Genomic DNA, 9865 nt, shown 5'->3' with positions numbered 1-9865 from the left:
GGCTATCTTTATTGAAGTTGTTATTTAAGTTTGTTGACCATCATTTTCCTCAATCCACATTACGTATTAAAATTAGTCACAACTAGCACTAAGATGCTTAAACTGACAACTGCAAATAAAAATAAACAAAAAACTAAAACATTTCATATCCTATTAATGCATCAAGCATTAGATATAATGATTACAGAAAATGTTATAAAAAATATATTGATTTTAATTTTCAAATTTTTGTGTATTAATTAATATTATAAAAAATGAAAAATTATAAAATTTTATCGATAATAATTTTAACATATGTTCTGAAAATAAATGTTAGCTAAAATCTATTCTTAAGCATCTATTGAAAATATTTATTTGTATAAGTTCTGATAAATATAAATATAAATTTATTTGGATGAGTTTTGAAAAAAATAACTGATATTTTTTTAAAAAAAACTTTTAAAGGGGACCTTATTTGACATTTGGATATCCTATGTAGTGAGTACTTTTTGTTTACTAGTTATATTTAAGTTCAATGAAGTAAAAATATGTATTTATTTATTTTTTATTTTAAAAACTTAAGTTTTATATATCAGTATTGGTCTACTGATAAATCACCAACTTCTATATCACTCTTTTAATATTGGTCTATATATATACATTCTAATATTATTAATTTAAAAATTTTTTAAATATGATACCTTTAATAAAGTACTTTCTTATATATACACACTATTATTATTAGGTTTAATTATTCTGTTGGTCCTTATAGTTTTACCGAATTTTCAATTAGATCCCTATATTTTTTTTCTTTTCAATTAGGTCCCTATACATTATTTTTTTTCAATTTACTCCCTATCGTGACAAAATCGTATGAGTTAACAGAATATTCTATTCAAAAATCGAATATTCTCATGTTTGAATTAAAATAACTAATTAAATCCACTCCCATTTTTTCAAAATGCCAAAACTATCCTTAGCATTTTGCCCCCAAATTAAAGAACCTTAGGCAGCGCTTGCTCTCTTAATCCAGTGGCGTTTCTCCACCGTTCATCTGCGTCGTCATCCTTCTACATCGTTGTCGTCGTTGTTTTCCTGGGCGGCTTGAGCGTCGGTCGTCCGTCATCTTTGGTTTGCACTGCTCTGCTCTACTCTATTTGTCTTTGGTCTGCGCTGTGATGTACTGCGCGTGCTCTGTTCGTCGTGTTCCATCGCCTCACCTGGCAATAAAAGTAATAACGGAAGAGTGACGTGGGTAGGATGCAACGTCTTGCTTGACATCATTGACGGTGACCGTCTCGTCTTCGATCGCCTTTCCCCCGCTGCGTAAGTTCTTCTTCTTCTTCTTTAATTAATTAACTAACTTAATAATAATAACAATAATGTTTTCGTTATGCAGGAAATTGAAGATTGGGAATAAGAACTGCTCTCTCCAACCGTTAATCGGCACTCGCTTCGATTCTCTCTTTCAACTCAATAGCACTTCCCTCTCTCCTTTTATACCTTCCCCTCAAGGTATCTATGCTTATGCATCATTGCTGATGCTACTAACAATGAGGAAATAAAAGATGATGGTCAACCGAATCTTGAATCCAAGGATAATCGCAAATTGGTTGACAATAACACTGCACAAACCCTCACTGGTAAAGATATTGAAGTCATGCAAAGGTAACATTTTATGCAATCCTTATTTAGATGTGCAAAAGAAAATGTTTATTAAAGCATTATTAACTGCTCGTGATATATTACTTGAAGAACTTTAAAGACTTAGTAAAGCAATTGATCAAACTCTTGATATTTCAGAATTTCTGTTAAATATGAACAAAATGAACTCATTAAATTCCATACTTGCAGAAAATCAAGTTTTGCCACAAAGAAAATCACAAGATGGCCAAGAGGTTTTATTTTTTTTTTTCATTTTCAACTTATATATGAATTACTATTTCCGTTTTAAAATAACTATGGTTAATTCATCCAAATTGGTACCAAATTTGTACAGAGATTTAGTGTTGATTTTTTGAATACTAGAAACCTCAAATCTCTTAGTCAAAAAGAATTTTTGAAGTGTTTGAATTTATTAGGACATCAATTGTTCAACTTGTGGAACGAATTTTTGAAATTTCACAGGTTTGCTTTCTCATCTTATTAATTTGATGGTTGATTGTTAAATATACATGCATGATTATATTTGGTCCAATGATATTCACTTGATAATATTATTTGACATGGTATAATCTATGAATGTGTGGAAAAAATTTTGGACTGTTGCCATATGTTTTGTTTGAGAAAACTATGTGCAGAGAAAATTGGTTCTTTTGTTTGAAAAACTATATAGAAATTATTTTTGTAAACAATTTTAGTTATCTTGTTGGGACACCTGATGATTCTGCTCTAATTTCCTTTGTTCCGAAAGCAGGCTAGCTACTATGCTTTGATTGAAGCTTTTGGTGGAAAGGGCTATCTTGTTGGACACTTGATGAACTTAAGTCTGCGAATCCTTCTCGGCTCAGATACCGGCCATTACCAATGTTATTGTTGATCCCTATGCTGGTTCAAAGAGTGGGAGGCTGCAATACAATAATTAATTTTCAGATTATCTGTATTATACTGAAATTACATTTTCTATGGTTTTCATTTTTATATTTTCTATGGTTTTCGTTTTTACAAATACATAGCCTTGAGGTTTTCTATGGTTTACCATGATATGATAAAGACACAAATTATATTCCATGAATCCATACAAATGTAAAATGTTACATGATCATAATGAATACTTGAATGATAGAAGTTGAATTTTATATATACTTGTTACTACTATTTCTATTTCATTTTATCCATTACTTTTTTTTGTATGTTCTTAAGATAAGGTATTTTAAAAGTCAAGAAAAAAGAGAAGGTATATTTGGTACAATTTGTATATCAATATGCAAAAGAATGATAGTGACAAAATAAAAGGGATTATAGGAATATTTTTCATGTCGTAGAATCATTGAATATGGATTATAGTAATATATTTCATTGAATATTTATAATTTTACTGAATTTTCAGTTAGGTCCTTATACTTTTTTGTTTTCAATTAGGTCCCTAAGGGTATACAAGTAATTTCACAATTCACTAACATTTTTTTAACGTTTAACGTTAACAGGGACTAAATTGAAAAAAATTAATGTATAGGGACCCAATTAAAAAGAAAAAAAGTATAGGGACCTAATTAAAAATTCGGTGAAACTATAGGACCTGTAGAGTAATTAACCTTATTATTATTATTATTATTATTATTATTATTATTATTATTATTATTAAAGGCCCATAGCTGATAAACTAATAATACAATTTCAGTCCTCTCAAACGCAGAACCCACACCTTCTTCCTTAATCCCTATTTTCGAAACTAATGCCCAAGTCCTCGCTGAGCACTACAAGCTATTAACGTACAACAATTTTCTTTTGATCATCATTGCTGATCGGAAGTGCTCGGAGCCGTTGTGCCGTTGGCTCCCGCATCTTCGTCGCACCTATTTCCGTCCAGAAGGCTTGTCGTCCTCGCAATCGAGATCCTTGACGCGTTGTCAAGCCTACGTCCACATTCACAGCCTTCCTCTCTCACCAACAATTCCAATCCTCCCTAACTACCGGTAAGCACTACTGCTCTAGTGTTTAGAATACTGGCTGATATGTTATCAATGATTCTTTTCTGCAATTTTTGTTAGGTTAACTTGATGATTGAGTTCTGAGTTAACTTGTATAATTATTATTCAGTACATGAATAATATATTTTTTCGATATTACTCACTTATTTAAAAGTTTCACACCAAGCACTTCTGTACAAATTATTGATTAAGAATTGTTTGACATTTACACTTTGAATAATAATAATATAAAAATTACTAGTATATGGAACATATAGAAGAACTTGACCTATTGGTGAATAAGGGGTGGTGAGGATATTGTGACTGGATTCATATCCAACAAAAAAAAATACTTTAGGTTCAAGTGGCACTAGTAATAGTATGTTTGTTTTTAAGCTAACAAAGTTGGCCTCAATTGTACATGTCTCTATTATATGAACAAAGATAATAAAACAACAAAACAACGTCATTGAAAGTGATTATATTAATTAAAGGAAAATGCAGGGGCTGACCATAGGTGAAATATTTACTTTAAGAGATTATAACTATATCTGCACTTTCTCTCCATCATATAAAGTGTGATGGACTTATAGCATGATTTAAGATTGCTGGTTTTTTCGTGTTTGTGCTTGTTTTTCCATTCAATCTTGTTAAAGTATTGTTATACACGTAATTGCTTTTCCTGTAACTTCCATTTTTTTTTATTTTCATCTTTGATACTAGGAATTTAAGATGCCCAAGAAAGCTCGTTACACGAAAAAGACAAGATTGGCAACACCATGTTAGTAGCCTCCAACGGGAGCTTCTGCATCTTTATCCTCCGCTAATGATGACTGGCTCGTTTCCCCGCCCAGTGATAGTGGCGTGCTAGTAGTGGCATCTTTGTGGCCATTCCGTCCGCCCTGGAGTGATCCAAGACCTGAGGCAGAGACCTGCGCCAATGGTGTACAAGCGTTGGAGTCATGCGATGAAGACTTGGACCCAGAGGCGAACGAGGTATAATCATTTGAACAACACATTGATAACATGTTTACTGCTGCTAATGCTCAGAGGCGCAAAAGACGCAAGACTACCAAGTTCTGAAATGTTGATGTCATTAGTAACAAATCCTAAACCTTAGTATATACAAAATGATTAGGCTCTGTTATTTTTATTTTTATTTTTATGAACTCAAACCAAAACAATGTATGGATTAATATACTTTAGATTGGAGTGGAATACAGTTAAGTAACTTAAAATGAAAACTTTGTTGTCTGATAGATTATTTGTATAAAGGAGTGAAATAGCTTAAAGAATTTGGAATATAAACAATAAGGTATAAATTAAGTACTCTCTTTTTTATATATTTATTAAAAAGGGATATTTAGATGTTGCTTTTCATATTAAATGATCTATTATTGATGGAGATATTAATGAGTACTCTCCTTTCATATTAAACTAAGTACTCGATCTCTTTTCATATTAATTTTTGTTGAGTACAAAGTCATAATTCAGGCTTTTGTTTCTTGAATACCAACTAAATAATGGTCATAATTTGAATGACTAGAACAAACACTTACTTTATTTTTAACCTTTGTAAGAGATTAAACACATTTGAATAAGGTTTTGGTTTTTATAGATTCTGATGGCATAATCAAACAAGATAAATTAAGTGTGATGGAAGCTGTGGAGCAGTCTCTTAATGGTAGAAAGATCATACTAAGATTTAATGTGTCATTGCAGCCAATCAGAGATTGTGCTGGTTTATTGAGTGGCGTTCTTGGAATGCTGGGGGCTGATTACAACAAATTTTCTATCTGTGAAAAAATTTGAAAAAGGGTGACGGACAAAGACATAGTGTATAATGATTGTATAAAGGTAATAATTTTCAGATTTCTTAAATTAAATCAATTCTTTCATTATACAATTACTAACAATTTGAGCTTATCGTTGTAGGAAATGTTCCACTCTGATGAAGATATAGGTGGAAGAATCAAGAAAATTTTTTTGCATAGCATGGGAAAGTCCTGGAAGGAGATAAGGGGTAGGTTGTATGACAGTTATTACAAACCAACAAGGATGCTTGAGGAAAATCTTGAAGACTGCCCGGTGGGTATTGATACGGAGCATTGGAGATAGTTCTTTGATTATCGCAATGACCCTGACATAAAGGTAAGCTATTTTAAGTAGCATGAACATTTAAGTAGCCTTTGTTATATATAAATATAACTAATAATAAGTTGAAAGGATTACATTATGACATTCAAGTTTCGTGCATAACCAATCTTACTGTTGATGGCATAAAAGGAGAAGTGCAGGGCAAAATGCTTTGAATCGATCGAAGCAACTTTACACCTACACTGACGGTTCTAAAAGTTTGGCTAGGTGAAGGGAAGAAGAAGTAATTTAGGTTTGAATGCATCTTTGAACAGTATTCTGGATTGTATCTTCTTTTATTGGGTTTAATACGATTATGGTATAAACTGTATTATCACAGTCAGAACTATAGGAGAGTTGAGTTGGTAGAAGAGAAATATGGATCTTACAGCACAAACAACCTGATGACACATATATACTTGAAGAAACTCAGAGGATTGGTGTAAGTACTTACTATTAATTTTTTATGTTGTAACATGTTGGTTTGGTTTATAAAAATGTGTTGAGTATGTTGTATTCCTAGTGTGATTGTGTATGCTTATTCGCATTTGTAGGATAAAATATCTGAGGTTGAGCAACGTGATGAATCCATGAGATTATTGTCTGAAAATGATTTCCTTGCCCAAGCTCCCGAAAAAGAGCACTCGGGTAGAGTGTGTGGCAGAGGTGGCGCCGAGAAATTGAAAAGGAAGGTAGTGGAGGATGAAGTAGCAGCTGAGAAATTGAAAATGAAGACAGTGGAGGATGAAATAGCAGCATAAAAGTTGAGAAGGAAGGCAGTGAAAGATGATGTAGCAACTGAGAAGATGAAGAGGCAAGCAATAGAGCGTGTGCTAACTTATCTGATTCAATGGCAAGGTGGGGAATTGCCACCAGACATCGCTACACAGATGAATTCTTTGGATGGACACGGAGGAAAATAGAAATTAGGAGTCGTGTGAAATTTTATTTGGAGTATATGTTTAATTGACTATGCAACTTTATTAACTAGTAAAACACTTTTTTTGTGACTAATAAAATACTTTATTGATACTAATATAAATATGTTATTCTATTTCGCAATTAAATATTCATGAATTCTCGGCTTTAATTAAATTTTTTGGAGAAAATTAATAGGATTTATAAAAATAAAAAATAATCATAAAAAATATTCCCTGGGATAATTAAAGAAAAACAAATTAAAATATTGTAAATTAAAAATATACCAGCAATAAATAGCGGCGGTTTGTAACTGCCGCAATTAGATTTGAATAATTGGGTGGATAAAAAATGGTGGCAGTTTGAAACTGCTGCAAATATATTTTAAAAAATCATGGCATCAAATAGCAACGGTTACGGAGCGTCGCAAATATGTGCAAAAAACACCCTTGCCGCTATTCGAACCAACACAAAATACATAAACGGCGGCGGTTATACCAGCATTACTGAAAACCGCCACAAATACAACCCCCACGACCTTATGAGTGGCGTTCCTTGAGCCACTGGTGTTCAGTTTCGTGGTGGTTTGAAACCGCCACAAATTGGCAAAAAACTGCCGCTAAGCTTTGTTCGTGTTATAGTGTGTATATTAGTTGGTTGGATGATTAGTGTGATAATTTGGCTGAGAATCCTGATTTTAATTGATTATGTAAAGTTAGTTGAGACAGAAAAATAAGTTGATATGTTGCAATGATTGTTAAATTGATGTGTGAATTTGAATTTGAGAGTTGTTGAAGGATTGGAACTTAAAGGGTTAAACCGTTTTCTTCAGATCCAATTTCTGAAATAAAGTAGTAACTTTGAAAACGAACCAATAACTTGATATTGAACGAAACTATATCGGGTTAAATGATGAGTAAACTAGAATAAGTATAGTTGCTACAGTTTAATTTTGAGAAGTTCGTATTAATTGGAGAATTAATTATGAATTTTTAAAGTTGGAATGCGAAATTTAATTTTCTGCATTACTTTTGAAAGGAGTCAGTAACTTTGAAAGGTTGTAACTAACTCGATAATGATTAGAATTACGTGGGATGAAATCTGGAGAGAATATTGAAGTGTCTAAGACTAGGTTGAAAAATTTCAGAGTTATTTCTTAAGTATAAAACTTATGGTGAATTTTTAAAATTTGGTCGTTAAAGCTATATTTTTGTAGAATTTTCAAATTAGGCAGCAAATTATTTACTTCACTGTGATTTCGCAAGTTAAATTTTTAAATGAAACTAATTTTAAATTAAATTTTGGTAGTTGTAGTTTATTATTATAAAACTTTAGAATGATTGGAGTTGTGGTTCAAAATGTATAAATTTTGAAATATGATACATTATGCAGTAAAAATTAGATTCTGTTTTTTAAATCAGTGGCTTTGTAAGCCTATAACATCTAATTCTAGAAGAATACGGAGTTGCAACCAATTGGAAGTGAGAATTGTATATGTCTAGATGTCTAGTATATGTGGATTAAATTTTAGAGTTGTCTTAATTTTTGCTTAAAATACTATTCATCGTGCATAATTTATAAAAAATGTGTTTCACTTTTATTATTAGTTAGAAGATAATATGTTTATCTTCTTGATTATTATTATTATTTAATTTATAAAAAATAAATTAATAACTATATTATTACTTATCAACATATCAATATTGATAATAAATAAATAAATAATTATTTAATATTTAATATTTTAATATTATTTATTTTTATATGCTTTAATATATTTATAAGATTTTTTTGTTATCTTTATATACTACATATTTATTCTCATGGCTTAAGATTTTTAGATTCGTCAGTGATTATAACATTCTTCTAAGAGAGAAATGAGAGTTATAATATAGGCTTTTTTATTTAAATAAATTAATAGGAGAATAAAATTACTTGATTCTCCTAAATGGATTTCGAAAACGTGATTCTCCTAGATCATATAATATATAAATCGTCCTAGACTTTTATGTTTTAAATAATATATGAATCATGTTACCCTAGGACGATTTATGCATAAATGCATTACTCAAAAATACATAAATCATCCCAAGCTTTTGTATGTTACAAAATGTATATAAATCGTGTTAGATCACCATGAGTTAGGTTTTTTACCCTAAAACTCATTACCTTACCACGATTTACGTGTAACTAGTCACCCCCTCAAGACCCTGACACCATTTATGCGTTATTATGGTAAGGTACATTAGGCTAGGAGGATTTACATTAAAAAACACAAAATTCATGACCATGGAACAATTTATGTACTAAAAGAAAAAATGATGAAAACACAAGTGATGAGGTGCAACGTTCAGTAGTAAAAAGCAGGTCGGAGTATTCGTAAATCCTTCAACGAGTTTAAAAGATTTACGAAATAATATATTACAGAAGTAAATAAAACTACAATAAAAAATAAATAAAATCCATATGAATAAAACCAAATAAAAAAATAAAAAATTTTAAATACAACATAAATATAGTACAATAAAAGATAGAAAAAAAATTTTATATAAACAAAAAAAATAAAAATATCATAAAAATTAATAAAAATAAGAATTTATACAACAATATTTGTCGTATGAATAAAAAATACAATAAAAATAAATAAAAATCATATGAATAAAATCAAATAAAAATAAAAAATTCATAAAAAATATACATATAAAAAATAGTATAATAAATGATAAAAAAAACTCATATGAACTAAAAAGTAATATGTACTCTAAAAATATAAGATCAGCACACTAAAAAATAATATAAAAAATATTTATCATGTATATAAAAAATACAATATGATCTTATATTTTTTATATTTTTTTTAGTGTTCTGATCTTATATTTTTAGAGTACATACTATTTTTTTAATAATTTATTATATTATTTTTTTATGTATATTTTTTATAAAATCTTTTTTATTTTATTTTATTTTGTTCATATGATTTTTTTATTTATTTTTATTATATTTTTTTATTCATATGACAAATATTGTTATATAAATTCTTATTTTTATTAATTTTTATGATATTTTTAATTTTTTGTTTATATAAATTCTTTTTTTATCTTTTATTATGCTATATTTATATTATATTTATATTGTGTATAACATTTTTTATTTTTTATTTGATTTTCATATGAATTTTATTTACTTTTTATTGTAATTTTATT

At 29.5% G+C, this 9865-nt stretch overlaps 2 long non-coding RNA genes across 3 annotated transcripts; both read left to right on the top strand.

Annotated features, from left to right (window-relative positions):
- The first annotated feature begins 896 nt into the window (after positions 1-896).
- Positions 897-2629, top strand: LOC130979328 (uncharacterized). Its single transcript, XR_009086632.1, has 3 exons — positions 897-1305; positions 1379-1647; positions 2396-2629. It is a non-coding gene; the product is annotated as an uncharacterized LOC130979328 (long non-coding RNA).
- A 702-nt stretch (positions 2630-3331) lies between these two features.
- On the top strand, positions 3332-6744 carry LOC130983034 (uncharacterized). 2 transcript variants are annotated; one of them, XR_009087238.1, is made up of 7 exons: positions 3332-3614; positions 4332-4604; positions 5331-5465; positions 5544-5759; positions 5895-5997; positions 6085-6186; positions 6299-6744. It is a non-coding gene; the product is annotated as an uncharacterized LOC130983034 (long non-coding RNA). The 2 variants fall into 2 exon arrangements; XR_009087237.1 differs by having other exon boundaries at positions 5895-6186.
- The last annotated feature ends 3121 nt before the right edge of the window (positions 6745-9865 follow it).

The sequence above is a fragment of the Arachis stenosperma genome, chromosome 5 (assembly GCF_014773155.1).
Source record: "Arachis stenosperma cultivar V10309 chromosome 5, arast.V10309.gnm1.PFL2, whole genome shotgun sequence".
NCBI classification, from domain to species: Eukaryota; Viridiplantae; Streptophyta; class Magnoliopsida; order Fabales; family Fabaceae; genus Arachis; species Arachis stenosperma.
The sequence above is the reverse complement of the archived record's forward strand: the minus strand, read 5'-3'. Positions and strand labels throughout refer to the sequence as shown.